At 38.8% G+C, this 18,715-nt stretch overlaps 1 protein-coding gene across 2 annotated transcripts in view; it reads right to left on the bottom strand.

Annotated features, from left to right (window-relative positions):
• LOC126369653 (EGFR adapter protein-like) overlaps positions 1-18,715 on the bottom strand; it is a 123,192-nt gene that overhangs the window by 64,702 nt on the left and 39,775 nt on the right. The window contains exon 1 of one of the 2 annotated variants that reach the window (XM_050014203.1): positions 11,279-11,492. The exons of the other annotated variant lie outside the window; for it this stretch is intronic. The gene's annotated coding sequence lies outside the window, so the exon portion shown is untranslated. Of the gene's footprint in view, positions 1-11,278; positions 11,493-18,715 lie in introns of those variants that run through there. 2 annotated transcript variants of the gene reach the window in all.

Genomic DNA, 18,715 nt, shown 5'->3' with positions numbered 1-18,715 from the left:
GGAAGGCACGTTAAGCCATTGGTCCTGGTTAATACGTTTACAACTAACTTTACATGGTGATTATCTTTGTTCTCTTCTCTTTTCAATACCACAAGATACCTCTACGTATCTATAAAGTTTATGGTCATTAATAATGTAAAAGACTAACTTAAATTTAATCGAAGGACGTAATATACGATCCCGACGACCCGATTACTCTACCCATAGAGGCAGCCAATCAGCTCGCGACACCAAACACTTCAGGACCCCGATACCGACCCCGCCGGCGTGGTCGACGACTTCCCTCTATCAGCGCTTATCGCTATCGACCTCTCGACCCACTAGGGTCGATTAACTCTTTCAAATATTTTTCCTCTCAGACGACGCCCCGAGCCGAGGTTCGAGCCCAACTGGGCACCCTCAGGCCTGTTGTCTGAAACGTTGTACCGGGTGAGAGCCTTCAGCGCTCCCCATTTGTCAGGCCCAGTAGTTAATGCCATCTGAGGCCAATCTACAATAAGTCCAAAAAAAATGCAAATATAAGTGTACTCTCCGGACTTTACATTCCCAACATCGCAACAAAATAAAAAACAATGTTCCCATAATAACAACAGGAGTCTTTGTCAACAGGTAGAATGAAACAGAAACAAAGAGGAATCTATTAAGTGTACCTACGCCGCATTTTATTTACATTAAGGGATATTGTGGGAGCAAAAATTTTAAAACCGAGCTTAAAATGAGTATAGTGTATTGGCATTGTGATAGGAAACCGCGTGGCTAGTGGTTAAAAAAACAGACGAGTAAAAATATTGTTGTTGTTGTATGTTGTATTGTTGTTGTTGTTTTTGCATTGTTGTTGTGTATTGTATGGTATTGTTGTAATTAAGTACAAACGTGAATATTTCAATTATTTTATTAATAATATTTATTTTGTTGTAATTGTATAATAATGTATTGTTGTTGTATTGTTGTTATTGTATTGTTATTGTTGTTGTGTGTTGTATTGTTGTTGTTATTTATTGTAGGTAATCGTTGGTTATATTTTTATAAAATAGCTAATTAAATGCAAGGTTGATATGGTTTTATCGTGTACTATTATGACTATAGTTTGGTTAGGACATTACAGGCTGATCACCTGATTGTCCGAAAGTAAGATGATCCGTACTTCGGAAGGCACGTTAAGCCGTTGGTCCCGGTTATTACTTACTGATGTAAGCATGTAGTCGTTACTGAGCCATATCAGGGGCCTTTGGCGGCTCAATAATAACCCAGACACCAGGGTTGATGAGGCTGGTATTTCACCTCACAATCCACACGATAAGAAGAAGTAGAATGACCATAGTCCTCCTTCTCGTATCCGACAACGGCGACCTCAGATTATGGGGACTAACGTGAACCTCCGTAGTCCAGTAGCTGATTGTTGGGCTCACAATCTGGAGGTCCTGAGATCTAATCCCAATGGCACATAAAATATCACGAAAATTAAATGTTCTTTTTGTTACTTATTATTAGAAACTACATATAAAAAAAATTGTGACGGTTTATTTACGTTTGTTTGTAACATAAAATACAGAAACATAGTAAATATTTTTGTATGGGAATGTATATTTAATCAATAATTGAAATAAAAAAGCCTCAGAAATAATGATAACTGGGAAAAAGACTAATTTATTTAGATTTTACACTAAATCTGCTATACAAACGCCATCTAGGTAACGAATAGGAACTAGTCTAGGGTCCCTACACCCTTAATCTGATGAAAGACCCAATATTTTATGAAGCCAGAATATATCTAAATTCAATTAAAAGTACCCTTATTATAATTCAACAATTCAATTCAATTCAATTATTTAATTGTATGTATTCCATACATACTTATGTTCTCCTGGTGTCATTACTTACGGATACACACACACACACACACACACACACAAATAATAATAACCTACCCATGTAACACACACATAACAAAAAAAAAACATATTACTTACTTCATTTATTAATTATAATATATTAATGTTTCGCTTTTATTTACTTTTATATTTGTATTACATTCAATGTTCCTTAAGAACTCTGAACATCATTGCCTTGTAAAAATAAAGAAACTACCAACATAAGCGGTAAAATATGTTGTATAATTAAGAAGGCGCGGATCCTGTTGTCACATGTGTTTTTGCACTTACTAGCAGGCTCCAACCCTGATTATTGTTAATAAAGGTTATTGTAAACGTAATAAACTTATTTGTCTAAACCCGCTCCGCTCAACACTATGCTATCAACCTAAACCAGTAGAGAATCTGAACCACAGTTTGTGGGGTGTTGTTGAGGGGGTTGGAAACCCCACCCCCGTTTACTCATTAGACATTTTAATTAAGAGCAGTCTGTCCATCCCACATAATGACGGTATATAACGTAGATCAGTCGCACTACAACACTCACTCGTTGCTCTTTGTGAGTCTACTGTTTCTATTCGCGTTGAATAAAGAAAGATAAATTATTTATTATAAAAGGGTGCCACACACAATGGCCGATGGGGCGGAAAGGTTCTAGAATGGCGACCACGTGTCGGACGACGCTCAGTGGGTAGGCCCGCTACAAGGTGGACCGACGATCTGGTGAAGGTCGCGGGAAGCCGCTGGATGCGGGCAGCGCAGGACCGATCGTCGTGGAGATCCTTGGGGGAGGCCTATGCCCAGCAGTGGGCGTCATACGGCTGATGATGATGACACACAATAACAATTTACTGGGCACCCAGTTGTCTTAAATTTTGTACCTGGTGAGAGCCCTCAGCGCTCCCCATTTGTCCGTCCAAGTATTTAATACCATCTGCGGCAATTATCGATAAAAAAATCGGTAACGCCATCTGTCGACTAGAAGCGAAAGATTGCTGTTAGTTGTCAATATATACGTCTGCTCTATTTATATCTCGCCTGCGATATTTTCCAGCAACATTTATAAATTATATTTAGTTAATATTTAGAATAAGCCTTTTATTTATTTAGCTATCAATTACGAATACATTTCATAGTGCATTTTATATTGTTTAAACAATATTCTTGTGGGGCTTGTTTTCCTCTTTTTAGTGGGTAGTTTTTTTTCAATAAGAATTCTTTTTATTACAGAAGCAACTGCCTGTCTGTGTGTATGGGTATCTATACCTATAGGAAAAACTAACTCAGGTACAGCTTTTTCCTTCTATTTCCTAGTACCTTTCGCGCGTTCCTCAAATATTTCAGGCGAGTTTTGTACTAAATTCCGAATGCAGAGCTGTGAAAGTACCTAACGGCGTGGTATGCCGTACTGGTAGAGTACCTCGCACCTGAGTGATGGATTTTTTATGTTCATTGCTCTCCCTGTAGAAGGCTTTGTCTGAGTTTATGGGCTATCGGCAGGATTGCAATTTAAACCAGGTGCGGTGAAGCTCGAAAGTTTATAAAGCCAGGACTGCCTTACTTAGCACTTTTTATTAAAAAAATGAGGGTACATGATGTAAGAAGGTTGTATGCGTGAAGATTAATGTTGTACAGTCATGAGCAATATAATGTACCCACTTTAGGACTCTGTCGCACTAACATATTTGACATTTAGTGAGACTTACAGTTCAATTTGTCAAAAAAGTTAATGTGACATGGTACCAAAGTGTATGACATATTAATGCTCGTGACCGTACAAGGTCTGGGGTGATTTGACAAACTTACAAAATTCTATATTGTTTACATATAACATATAAAACACACAATGCATATTATATATTTTGTTTATATATAATATAATGTTTTGTAAATTTGTGTGCAATAAAGCGTTTTTATTATTATTATTATTATTATGTTTGTCATTTCCATATCTCGGGACTATGGAGTCCCGGACTTTTGGAAGGCGTGTGTGGGGGTGTGTGGAGTAGAGGCCCCTTAAGACAATTTAATCTAAATGTTGTGTTATTATTAACATACACACACTTACGCCCTCATGGGGTAACCAAGAGTTGATCCAGCTTTTATGTCAGTCAGTCAAGGTCGCGACAGCCTATCTCCGTAGAGAATTAAGATAAAATTACAGTGGCCATCCATGATCCAACCTGAGAGAGGGTCGCTGGGTTCGCCTTTGGGGGTAGGCAGAGTCACAAGTAGCAAAATTTGCAGCCACTGTTGATATGAAGTCCTAGGATGGCTATAATGAACCTTCTGGTGACAAGGGATCAGCCCATTCCAATAAAAATTGTACATAATATTCTCCTTTTATCGTGTGTGATGTGAAGTGGATAACCAACCTCAGCAACCCCGACACCAGGGTTATTAAGAGCCGCCATAGCCCCTTGACATAGCTCATGTAACGATTATGTACTTTACGTCCGTAAGTAGTAACCGGTACCAACGGCTTAACGTGCCTGCCGAAGAAAGGATCTTTTACCCTTTTTTTTTTTTTTTTGGGCCGAACACATCACAACATTGTTATTTAAATTATTTTACCACCTTTATTGTATCTATGTGTTCTCGCAAATAAATTGATTTGATTTGATTTACTTTCGGAAAATCGGGTGTTCAGCCTGTGATGTCCTAACCAAACTAGGAATCAAGGGATTTCTGTGATGTCCCCACCGGAAATCGAATTCGGAACCTACGTAATGTTAGTAAGGATTAGGTTGTATTTACGTGTTTATGTATGTAGGTATGACACACTTGGATTCCCAGTTTCTAAGCAAAATCCTTTCCTAAACGAGTTTTTGTTGTGTACCTATTTTCTTTTCACCTTTCTTTTTTTCTTCAAGCACCTTACATTTCAGTCGGTACACGTAGGAAGGCTATAGGAAGCCGGTGAGTGCCACTGCAAAGTGGATGATGGCTGGAGGTGACCGTTTGTATGCAAATACTGCGTTGCCTGCTGGGTGAGGGGTGATAGGGTGACAGGGTGATAGGGTGATGTTTGCGAAACGGCACGCGCTTTTGGCGTGGCTGCGAAGGAAGCGACTTAGGAATGCACGAAAATTAATATTTACACGCATTTTCTTAGAAATAAGAATAACAACAATTTAAAAGTGGAAGCGGCCTAATTCTATTTACGATAGTGTTTTGTTGAAAATGTGTGTAACTACCTATCCATAATTAAATAATATTACATTGATAAAAAAATAAATAAATATACAAGGTGTTAGTGACATCGTGACGAACTGAGGGGGATGATTCAGACCATGATTCTGAGTCGATATCAAGTGGAATTTTCTATCGGAAAATGCATGTTTTTTTTAATTATTTTCAGTTCCATACTTTTGCGAAGGAAAATTTCACTTGACATCAGCTTATAATCCTGGTCTGAATCACCTTGAAAGTTTTCGTTACTATGTCATTAACACCCTGTACTTACGATAATGTTATCACCTACGTAATTGACCCCAAGGAAGGTAATTTTGTGCTACGAAAGCTTGGTAAAATCCGTTGATGCTGATTACTATCATAACATGGTCATATTGCCAAGTAGCAATCTGTTTCAGGCAACCTTTGGGTATAAAGAGCTAGGTCTACCCCATCCTCCCACTCCCCTGGAACACAGTTTAGACTTAAATCGTATGGCGTCAGATGTCACACACACAGATGCGCGTGTACGATAACGTCAATGTGTGGTGTCTGTGTAAAACGAGGTTGTTTTTATGAAGTGTCCGGGGTGTGGTATCGAGCAGCTTTCTTAGCGCTTGTTCTATCTGCAAAACGACATGTAGAACTTGATTAATTTCAAATGACTATACAATTCAATATAGCGGGTATATCCGCCATTTTCATAGCTCAAGTGATACAACTTAAGCGGGTACCTATATATCTCAAATAAAAGGGACGAAGATGACTTGAAGACGAAAGACATTTCTGTTGGTAACGAGAGGCACCATCTAGAACAGTGTGAGGTGACCTATTGCCCGTATACCTAATATTCACACAATACAACACAATACAAATACACTTTATAATACATGGCAAATATGTGGCATGGTTCATAATTACCTAGCTCTTACAGAAAAATTAAAACTGTTCCTGGAAATAAATTTATTTTATTCTTATTCTTCATTTTGGCCGCTGTAACAAAATTCCAACAGACCTCTAATAAGAATTTTACACGAACATTAAGTAGATATCATTAGATTTTACGACAGAGGTTAGTTCCGATCTCTCCCTCGGGACCACTCCCTTACTCTTGCTTAAAGACGTCTACTGCAGAACTATACTTTCACGGCTACATACATTCTTATTCCACAAGCAACTAAGCTGAGATTCTCGTAAAACCACCATCACCAATGAGAAAACTGTATGGGTATTTAATATTAAAAGGAACGCTTAGTTCAATACAATTAGTGATTATATATCAATATATCTACTTAGATAACGATTAACAATCGCCTCAACGAGTTAGATCTGTCAAGTGCAGAAGCCAGCGTTGTGGCGTTCATTAGCTAGTGATTGGTCTTAGACCCCCCCCCCCACGCGAGATAAATCCACGCCGCCCTTTTGGCTAGAGTTCTTTACATCCTGCCTATTCCCATTACACATATTTCTTCGAGAAATCAAATGAGAAAACCGCCTGAATCCTGTAGCAAAATAAAATTCTAATTGAAATACCTTTAGCCTGCACAAAAGTAAACCAACTTGTCCATAAAGTAGGTATAGATTACTATCAGATTGTATCGAATGAATATCGAGAAACTCGACGTATTGGTAAACAGGCGAGAGGGTTTATCGCATTTAAGCTTTACATTTTAATGCACTGGAAAGGTTTGAAGTGTACTTTTTTATCCAGGTCTATATTTAATCGGGGCCAAGAGGCTAAGGGATCAGCAAATAGAAAGGATTGACAGTAAAACTTTATTGCGCATGTGTAAAATCTATATCTACTAGTCATAAGAAAAATGTAGAAAGAACAGATAGTTTCTGCATCTGGACACATCTTCAAGACATAAAACGTTTGTAGGAATAGAAAAAAGCAGCGGTTGTGCGATAATACTTAATATCAGCCTTCAGAACTTCTTACCAGCACGAAGTTTACATCAGTCAGGAGGAGCACATTTGGATTCATTTTTAGGGTTCTGAACCTCGAAAGGAAAAACGGATTCCTTATTTAATACTTAAGTAAATGCTGTTACTTAGTAGGTTTTTTAAGTGATGATAGTGACGGTAACATAGCTGGCAAGGAGTGGGTTGTATACTATACACCTTTGCTAACCCCTTTGGGAATACAGGCGTGATACTGAAGATTGAGTTAAAATGGCTGAAGGCGCGTTCAGGACAGTGAAGGACGTTACACAATTGGCTACTTGAAATTTAGTAGTGTGTGTGTGGAAGCCTATATACGTCCCACTGCTGGGCACAGGCCTCCCCTCAATCAACCGGAGGGGGTATGGAGCATACTCCACCACGCTGCTCCACTGCGGGTTGGTGGAGGTGTTTTTACGGCTAATAGCCGGGACCAACGGCTTAACGTGCCTTCCGAAGCACGGAATCATCTTACTTTTTCGGACAATCAGGTGATTCAAGCCTGAAAAGTCCTTACCAAACAAAGGACAGTCTCACAAAGTGATTTCGACAATGTCCCCATCGGGAATCGAACCCGGACCTCCAGATCTTGAGCCTTGACTTGAAATTTACGTATAAGTATTTAAAAAAAAAACAAACGCTTATATTACTTATATCCCTCAAAATAATTTCATTTACGTAATAGAAAAGAAATACGTATTTTCCTTCATTAATTTCATACGCGCGAAAACGGTTGGTCACGTGACATTTTGCCAACAAACTGTCAAACATAACATCAAACCTGATAGATAAGTTTATATTGTGAAATATGACGTCGCACGAAGCTTACTCATGGCCGCCGGTATTTACAGATAAAAGATCGCATTCTTAATTTGTACATACATACATAAACTCACGCCCGTAATCCCTAATGGGGTGGGCAGAGCCACAGGTAATCAAAGACAACTTTGCAGCCACTGTTGATACGATGTCGTAAGCTGGATATGATGAACCTTTTGGTGATAAGGGATCCGCCTATCGCCCTTAACATAAGTCCATCATGTTAGAGGACACAATCCCTCTTAATTTGTAAAAATAAGATATTTAAAAATTATGTTAATAATAAAAAGCTATTGGATAATTATCATTAAATGATCAAGTACCATATTCGACATTTCTTTTTTTTACAACTGTCAAGCAGCCAATTATAGACTAAGGTACACAAAAACCATTAAATTTCATATCTCGCAAGCAAGGAAAGTATAGCGGCTTTAAACTGTCTAACCTTACAGCCCAGAAGGGACAGGTAATTTTTCATAAATTACTCTAGTCAAAGGTATTAGAGTGGCTTCTGGCGTTTCATCTTCTCCCTTCAGGGGCTAATTACGGCGAAGTGCGTTATGCAAAGGTGGGTCACAGACATCGACGATGCAACCGTATAGACGCCTCTAAGGTGCGAGCCAGACACAAGACGAAGTCCGCCCGCGACGCGACTGCGCGTCTGCGCGTCTTCTGCGTCGCGTTCCATGCTTATGTGCCGCTGTCGCCGTCGCGTCCGTACCTCGTCTCTTTTGTTTCGCAACGCTTCCAAGTGTTTGCTATGAAAGTACATTATAGGGGCGCCAGCGCCGCGAAGCGTCGCCGACTTTAGTCTACATTGCGCTAAGTAAGACCTTGATTATAATGGATGCACTCCAGATAATTTTCATTTTATCGTTTTGAATTTCCTTTTTGTCCAATATACTATACTAAACCAAATTACTAAACTAAACTATACTTAATGAATCTTTTTTTTTTCATCATACGTATCTTCTACCTGTCTTACGCTTCATCATTAATTTTCGCATGGAATTTATTCTGTCATCTAGCTAAGGCTTACTGATGATCCTAAACACGTCCGTTGTCATCGTCAATTGTTTGAACATTGTCGGTCGGCATCTTATATTTGACCCATTAGTCAGATAGATAGGTAAAATACTTAGAAATATTTAGTCAGATGTGTAGACAGAACCCGTTGGTCTATTATTAGGAGTCTAGAGGTTGCAACGTTGATGGTCGCGAAGGGTAACTGGTGACACGTTACAATGGGAAAAGTTACGCAATAACAGACTCCAAGTTTCGGCGTTACAACGTTATCCGGACAGCCAATAACCGCGAAAGTATACCCTAAGGTTTTTAACGTAAGGTCGACCGAGGTTGCAGGATAAGTTGGCACATCGCCTCAGCTTTTATCCGTCCGTCTGTGGAGATTTATACAACGAGTTGAATTTGACTCTTGTTGTGGTTTGAACGCAATATGTTAATCTCTGCAAGTCAGACGAAGATTTACGTCTGTTTTGCGCCTAAAAGTTGTCGCTCGTTACTGAAGTTGGGAATTGTGATACAGTATGTTGTTTTGAGTTACGACCACGGGGTCCGTGGTCTAACCGAGTTTGGTCCCGTTTTCATTTCAAGAAGTGTGTCCAATTGTGTGTTTCTATAATTGGACAGACTTCTTCTTCTATCGTATGGGTTGTGAGGTCCATAACCTATAGACGGTATTCTTTAAATAAAGAAAGTTATAGAGAAAGCAATACCCCGTCGCCATCATGTTATAGGGTAGAAGACAGAGAGGACAAAACCGGTGTTGCCATAATATAAAAAAACACACTAATATTTGTCTAGTAACAGAGTAAAAAAAAAATAAACCAAAAAATATCAGAAGTCAGCCTGCGGTCACTTATAATACAAATTCCTATGATAGATAGGATGAACCGCATGGTGACAGATGATCACTCCAACGCCCATAATGGCAAAAAGCGATTTTTGCCTTTCTCATCGCAGATTTTTATGGCCCTTAATTAAATTCATGTTAATTCCGTATGAAAAAAAAATTAAAAATGTTTTTATAAAACAATACAATAAGGCACATGAAGTAGGATGGGTACTTATATTAAAAATATAACCAAATGAACAGAGGTTCCCAAACTAGGCGGAGCCTGTTTCTTGGGAAACCGTAAGAAACAAGGGGTACGGTCACGAGTACTAATATACACTTTGCAACCTTGTCACATTAACTTTTTTGCCAAATTAAACCGTAAATCTCATCAATGTCAAATATGATAGTGCGACAGGGTTCTAAAGTGGGTACATGATTTTGCTCATGACTGTACATGTGATGTTGGCGTATAGTTTACCAAAGGAAACTTAAAGTCAAACTTACATCTAAGCGTGTGTGTGTGTTGTTAAGTAGGAATATGCATGTATGTATGTATGTATGCATGTGTGTATGTAGAAGTAATCATAACGATAATAAATCAATAATAAAATAAGTGCATAATATGTATTTATGTATGTGAGCGTGTATGTGTGGGGTTGAGAGTTGAATGAATTTATGTGTGTGAATATAAATATGTGCGGGTGTAAGGGTGAGTTTGTATGAACGTATGTTATGAACGAGTATGGTACTAGAGTACTTTAAGAAGGGAGAAAATATTAGATGCAAAAACATAAAAGTGGTTGTCTGGAAGAAATCACTTTAAGCGGTAAGGCCTCCATTTGCCATGTACTTAGTTAAGAGTCTTTTTGTAATTGTTTCTTTTTATTTTGGTGCAATAAAGTGTATTTGTATTGTATTGTAAAAGTGATTGTAAAAGTGATCATAGACAAGGGACTTTGCAGCCACATGGTTTCAAGGATCTGTGCCCAGTTAATGGCCATAGGCTCGCCCCCTATTATGGTCACTTTGGTACCATGTCACATTAACTTTTTTGACAAATTGAACTGTAAGTCTCACTAAATGTCAAATATGTTAGTGCGACAGAGTCCTAAAGTGGGTACATTATATTGCCCATGACTGTACATGGGATTTAAACATAGCTGGCGAGGAGCGGGTAATTATTATACAGCTCTGCTTACTCCTTCGGGGATCCAGGCGTGATGCTATATTACGTTATGTTATAACATAGCTATATAGAAGTCTCACTGCTGGGCATAACCCAGCCAGATGAGTCTGTGCCTTTTTTTAAAGTCGCTTAAAAACTGTCACGTTGGTCTAACAGAAAGCTCGGTGATGTGTAGGTACTTAGTTCATTTTGCGATGGATGTACCTCTGACTACCCCAATTGGGATATAGTCGTGAGCTTAAAATCATTTTATTATTAGATAGACACAGTTCCCATCGCTAATCAGGAACAATTTACAAAGCTAAGTAATATCAAATACAAACAATATGCACCCTTCGTCTACTGCAAGCTTTGATTTAGTATGTTCCTTATGTTCTGTTAAAAATTATTAGACTACATTTTAAGACCTATAAACTACAAACTTACCAAAACACCCCGTGTCTTTCTTCATCTACACGCTACTTTCTTTCAAAACTTCGTAATTTGTACTTCATATTTCCTTACGTAAGTTCAGTACCAATTTCCCTCAATAAAACTGTTAACAGAACTATTAATAAAGACCGTGGTATGAAAGTTTCAACTTTCTCGTTGCTCTAAGCGATCTTGCAGTCGCTGCGCGCCCCGTTGACAGGTGCACCGAATGACGGGCACTCGTCGACTGAGTTTGGGATTGGACTCGACGAAATGTCGCGATGTAAATACGAGTTGCGCATTTGTGATTGTAGAATTGAAGTAGAACTATACCTTTTTTTGACGTGAATTATTGTAGCTTTGCCGCAAAAGGCATTAAATAGCTACTAGGTACTTGGAAGGAGGAACACTGAGGGCTCTCACCCGTTACAAAATTGAAGACAGCAGGTCTGAGGGTGTCCAGTTGAGCACGAACCTCGGCTTCGCGAAAGGGCGTCGTGTCAGAGGACTATATTTGAAAGAATTTATCGACCCTAGTAGGCCTATAGCAACAAGCGCTGAATGTGGGAAATCGTCGACCACGCCGGCGTTGTAATCGGGATCCTGAATTTGTTATCTATGTTATTTTTTGCATAATATCCAAATAGACGCTTCATGATGTTCCAGATAACCACACATTATAATATAATCATTCCGTCACCTAAAACCCATTACCAAAATTCAATTTGCCGCAATTTAGATGAAAGAAGACATCAAAATCGAATAGCGGGTTGTATGTTCAGTAAATTGAAAGGGATAATAATCCTGACACGGAAATGCCCGGATGAACGTGTCATGGAACGTATGGTTGACATATAGGCCGCGTGAAATATTAGGCTGTATGGAGGTTGAACGGATTAGTCGTTGACATCGATCATCATTCAGCCTTAGCCCACCCTGTATATTCGGCATCAAAATTGTTCCGCATCGTACACCCTATGCGAATGTTTACGAACCGTCAAAACGAAAGTTTGTATGGAGTTCGTATGGATATACTGTCATGTGACGTCATCAATAAAAGCGATCAAATGTCGTACTCGTTGTTAGGTACTTAATTAATAAATAAAATTCAAAAATAAGTCGAAAAATAAAATGAGATTGATTTTTGATTATGTTAGACTGGCTTCTATTTCTAGATTAGCATTTTATGATTTACTTTTGACCCAGTCAAATAATACTATCACAAATGACAGAGAAAATTTTTGATGTCACCCCGTGACATTACACGCAGAATAGTCTAATCAAATCAGTTACTTTTTACCAAACGTCAAAACACGAAATTGCTACGGAATTTGTATGAAAAAGCAAACGGTGACGTCACAGAAAAACATCATAAAATGTCTTACTTATTATTACGGTTTCTTGATTAAAATTCATAAATAAGTTAAATAGAAAAAAGAAAATGTTTTTCGTTTGTTTTAGATCTGTTTTTATTTCATTTCTTCGCAGATGACGTCACAATTTATAAAACCAGTTATCTGTGTTTTTAATGTTCCAAATTCAAATTTTACACTTAATTTAACTTGTTTTGTTCGATTTTATTATGTCAATTTTCATTCTAGTTTTTTGAGAAGGTACTTATAGTTATAATTTGTTAGCAAATTATAACTATAAGTACTTGAAATGTAACTTAGGTATTACCATGAAAATGAAAACGTAACGCGGCCACTCCATAAATAATTCATAAAATATCGCTGACCATAATGAAATACGTCACTTACGTAAACGTTACTCGAAATGCGACGAAAAATCTGAATAATAATAACATTTTTTGTTCGTTAAGATATTCATAATGTTTTGCAAACTTTCCTTGTCACGGTTAACTTACCTACATAAGAAATTGATCCCCGTGGCGTTGAAACGTGTTTATCTATAAAAACAAGGCAAAAATGTTTACATTTTCGTGTATTAATGGAAAAAGTATCACTCCTATTTATTACACGACGCTTAAAATGGAAAGAAGAGAATGTAAATACTATACACCTCTACCTACTCCTGCCGGGATACAGTGTTTTTTTTTATGCTATGTTTATGTTTACAACTCAGTTTGTAGTGCATACTTTGTTTATTTAGTCTAGCTATTCTGGTCATGTGGTGAATGTTCATCCTACCCATGCGTGGCGAGGCATATGCTACGCATGTATTTTACTTAGCATGGCATGCGCAGTTTGGCGTGCGGAACACATGCTAAGTCAGCGTAAGTCGTCTTCCGAATGCTTGATTACAGTTTATTAATAAGTTTGTAATTTATTACTGCGCATTTAATGTCTCAACTTGTACGCCACGAATTACTTGAACTACAATAGAACAAAAATCATGGGTGGACAGTTGTCCATATCCCTTGACCAAACTAACAAGAAAATTCTAAATAACATATTATCTTCAGCGCTCTCCGGCGATTTTAGTTCGTAAGAATATTCTTCATTGTCCCGTTTTTCACAGGGTCCACTTACCTAACTGAAGATTTCATTGGACCGATTTTTTACAGAAGCGACTGCCTGTCTGACCTTCCAATCCGCGAAGGGAAAACCAGCCCAATACAGGTTAGGTCACATACCTCCGAAAATGCATTTCTCGGGAATGTGGGTTTCCTCACGATGTTTTCCTTCACCGCTGAGTACGTGATAATCATTTATGTTCCAAACATGAATTCGAAAACAAACTCGACAATCATAGGTTTAGGCCTGTGCTGGATTGGAACCTGCGACCTCAAAGTGAGAGGCAAGCGTTCTACTAGCTGGCCTACCACGGCTCACTATTATTCTAAAATGAAAACATCTATTTCTCCCGTTGTGATTGTTAAAAAGGCGCGACGCAAAGGCACGTGATTATTTGTTCGGGATGTTTGTGAGCTCTTCACGAGGCGAGGCGCTACAGTGAAGACGACTGGAGCACAATTTACTGAAGAGCTACTGCTCATACTTGAAGACTGGAAGTAAACCCGCACGGAATGTTTCGTATCTTCGTTCCTTACAAGAACGCTTAAGGAATGAAATGACCTGACCAAAATTCATATTATAATTATACAGGGCGTTAGTGTCATCGTAACGAATACTGAGGAGGATGATTCAGCTCATTATTCTGAGTTAATATCAAGTTAAATTTTCAGTCGCTAAATTCATTTTTTTTAATTATTTCTCTACTTTTGCGGTGGAAAATTCCACTTGCTATTAACTCAGAATATTGAGCTTAATCATCCCTCTCAGTATTCGTTACAAGTACATACAAGTAGCCATACAAGTACAGTGTTAGTGACACCGTAACGCATACTAAGGGAGTTGATTCAGACCATGATTCTGAGTTGATATCAAGTGGAATTTGTTGTCGGAAAATTCATGTTTTCTTGTGTTTTTTTAAATTATTTTCAGTTCTATACTTTTGCGACGGAAAATTCCACTTGATGTCAACTCAGAATCATAGTCTGAATCATCCCTCAAAGTTTTCGTTACGATGTCACTAATAGCCGGTATGTTCATTTATAACCTATTTTGTCATTCGGTCTGAGGTTATTAGGTATAATATATGAAAGAGAGCTCGTATAAGGAGCTCGGTGAGATGTGGGTACTTAGTTCATACATACATAAAGTCACGCCTATTTCCACCGGGGTAAGCAGACACTATGGAATTCCATGTACTCCGATCCTGACATACTTCTCTTGCTTCCTCCACATTCATCAATTCATACAAGCACGCCAGTTCAGAGTAGATCGTACTGAACCTTTTCTAAGGATTCTCTCCAATTCTCGAGATCTCCAATTTATTCAATGTACGTCCTTCTAGGTCTTCCTCTGTCAGCCCTACCACCAACCTTCGCTTTATATACTGCTTCCGTAATCCTATTATCCTTCATCCGCACTACTTAGTTCATCTTGCGATGGATGTATTTCTGGCTACCCCATTGGGATATAGCTGTGAGCTTATGTTATAAATGCGTATGCATAATTACTTTGGATGTTGTTAGAAATAATTTGTACCTTTTGTCTTTCTTCTTGGTGTCATATTATGTTTTTCTATGTTGTGCTGGGTACAATAAATTGTTACATGAATCATTCATTTGAAATAAAACTTTAAATCTAATGTGAAATGTTACTTTCCAATCTCTTCAAACTTCGAACTCAAAAGTATTTCAAATGTAAAGGAACGATAAGGTGTGCAGACTACCTGAGTTGCTCTATTTGATTTGAATCGAAAGGCGGTCACTCACCGGGAGAATTTTCATTTTATATTATAAACACATAAGCAAGCTTAACGGCCTCCGTGGTCCAGTGGTTGATCGTTGTGCTTACGATCCGGAGGTCCCGGTCGAATCCCGGTAGGGACAAATCACAAAAATCACTTCGTGATCCCTAGTTTGGCTAGGACATTACAGGCTGCACATCTGATTGTTCAAAAGTAAGATGATCCGTGCTTCGGAAGGCACGTTAAGCCGTTGGTTCCGGTTGCTACTTACTGATGTAAGACTCATCATGTCAGGGGCCTATGGCGGTTCAATAATAACCCTGACACCAGGGTTGATGAAGTTGATATTCCACCTCACAACCCACACGATAAGAAGAAGTGCATCGTGTTGCTCCCAATGAGTTACCACCTGAAGAGTAAACATCATTTCATCGAGTGAAAGCCTCCGTCTAGACGTTTACCTTCCAAACAATTTTGCTGTAAAATTCTGAGTATCTTACATGTTTGAGGGTAGGGAAAAATATCAGCTTCTGAAGATCGTTATACAAGATCCTGACCACCGATTACCTACTCTTTTTTTTTAAATAAAATAGGCTCCCGTTTGACCACAATCTCGTCTGATTCAAAATTCAAAAATATCTTTATTCAGTAGGTAACATAGTTACACTTTGAATCGTCAATTTTACATAACGAACGTCTCATCCGCCTAAAACTATTGCAGCTTCTCACAACCTGTATAGCCAGGGAAAAGAAGCTGCAAGGTAAGCTGTGCTGTGGTAAGTGATGATGTCTAGGATGGATCACGCTTACATAGCAAATGCCCATTCACTAACAGGTGATCAGCCTGTAATGTCCTAATCAAACTAGGGATCACAAAGTGATTTGTCCCCACCGGGATTCGAACCCGGGACCTCCGGATCGTGAGCCCAACGCTCAACCACTGGACCACGAAGGCCGTTACTCTGGGGCCGTTATTCCGTTATACTCTGAGCTGAGGTTAGCAAACATCCAAACATCCTCAGTCACGTTGACTTATTTTTAGCTGATGAGAGCCCTGAGCAGTGCCCATATAATCTACAACAAGTCATGACAAAAAGCTATGTCTTACTAGGTATCAATTTAATTAAACCAATTCAATTCAATTGATTGAGGCTTGGCCTCAATGGTTCAATATAACCCTGCCCTGACCGAGCCTTGCAAACGACAGGCTGTATTGGAGATCGATTCTAAGACGGCAGTATGCCGATAAGCACACTACGAACCGATGAAGGTCGAAAGATCTTGTAGTAAAGTCAGAAAAACGACTCGCAAACGCTTAAGAATAAAAAAGAATACGAATAAGAAACATTTATTGTGAAGCTGTGTAGGTACATACATGCAGGTGTCAAACATTATGAAATTTGTCTCAACAGCATGTCCATGTCGGTTGTTTGATTTGATACAAAATCTTAAGGTGATTAGCCCATGACTTTACTTAACATAGCCACATGCCTGAATCCCCGTAAGGGTAGGCAGAAGTGTATAATATATACAGAGATGTTCTGTCATAAAGGTGTATTTACTTTTTTTTGACGTGACTTATTGTAGATTTGCCGCAGATGGCATTAACTACTTGGCCGGACAAATGGGGAGCGCTGAAGGCTCTCACCCGGTACAACGTTTAAGACAACAGGCCTGAGGGTGCCCAGTTGGGCGCGAACCTCGGCTCAGGGCGTCGTCTGAGAGGAAAAATATTTAAAAGAATTAATCGACCCTAGTGGGTCGATAGCGATAAGCGCTGAATGAGGGAAATCGTCGACCACGCCGGCGGGGTCGGTATCGGGGTCCTGAAGTGTTTGGTGTCGCGAGCTGATTGGCTGCCTCTATGGCTAGCTAGAAACATCAGCTGACAGTGACCGATAGATAGTACTATTTTTAGTCACTAGGAGCATGCGGGTAGCACGTAGAACGGAACGCAGAAGCGCATTGATGCGTTTCAATATGCAGGGTTTTCATATTCCAACAAAGTAACTTTAAAGTTGGATGACCCAAAAGCTAAAACCCGAAACTAAACGTTGAAACTGTAAATATTTTCCTTTGCAAGATTATAAAACTTGTTATTTAGTCTAGAGAAGTTATTTAATGAAAATTGAGACCCCGGGGAGTCGGCCGGCGAGAGATTTAATAAACTACACTTTATAAGTACCACGTGGCCTGTATATTACAGTATATTATACGACATATACTTTAAAAGCTCATTATATTTCTTTAGTACGCTTATATTGAAAAATAGAACTTTATCGCAATAAAATATTGGACATTTATTGTGTCGTTCTGTCAATAAAAAGAAATAAATTGGACATGATTTTAAGGAGGTATCATACAAGGTATTAGTGACATCGTAACGAGTACCGAGGGGAATGATTTAGCTCATGATTGTGAGTTAATATCAAGTGGAATTTTACGTCGCAAATTCATAACTTTTTTACCCACGACGGAACGGAGCAGGTATATGTATGCGGTATATGCGGCGACGGATATTCCTCGGTTATGTATTATAGTAAAATTATTATCGCTACATTTAAGTATATCTTCGAGAAACAGACACGTTAGGAAAAAACTGTAAACATCCATTCATTGTTTAGGTACATAACATAAACAGCCTATATACGTCCCACTGCTGGGCACAGGTCTGCCCTCAATCAACCGGAGGGGGTATGGAGCATACTCCACCACGCTGCTCCACTGTGGGTTGGTGGAGGTGTTTTTACGGCTAATAGCCGGGACCAACAGCTTAACGTGCCCTCCGAAGCACGGAATCATCTTACTTTTTCGGACAATCAGGTGATTCAAGCCTGAAAAGTCCTTACCAAACAAAGGACAGTCTCACAAAGTGATTTCGACAATGTCCCCATCGGGAATCGAACCCGGACCTCCAGATCGTGAGCCTAACGCTCTAACCACTAGACCACGGAGGCTGTTAAATAATAATTGGGTTAAGTTTTGAGTTATTTTATTCTTTTTCGATGAGATTTTTACCGTCGTGTGTTTTTTCAAAATTTTTAATTTTGCTTAATTTTCAATTGTAAACTTTGGCGATGGAAAATTCCACTTGATATTAACTCAGAATGATTGTCTGAATCTTTCCTCAAAGTTTTCGTTACGATGTCAGTAACATGCTGTAGGTGCGTCGTTTTAACCGTTGTCACACCCTGGACACTTCATACAAAAATCTAATTCTTACCGTTTGCTGCC

This window comes from Pectinophora gossypiella, chromosome 9 (assembly GCF_024362695.1).
Source record: "Pectinophora gossypiella chromosome 9, ilPecGoss1.1, whole genome shotgun sequence".
Taxonomy (NCBI): Eukaryota; Metazoa; Arthropoda; class Insecta; order Lepidoptera; family Gelechiidae; genus Pectinophora; species Pectinophora gossypiella.
This window is presented reverse-complemented; position numbering and strand designations above follow the sequence as displayed.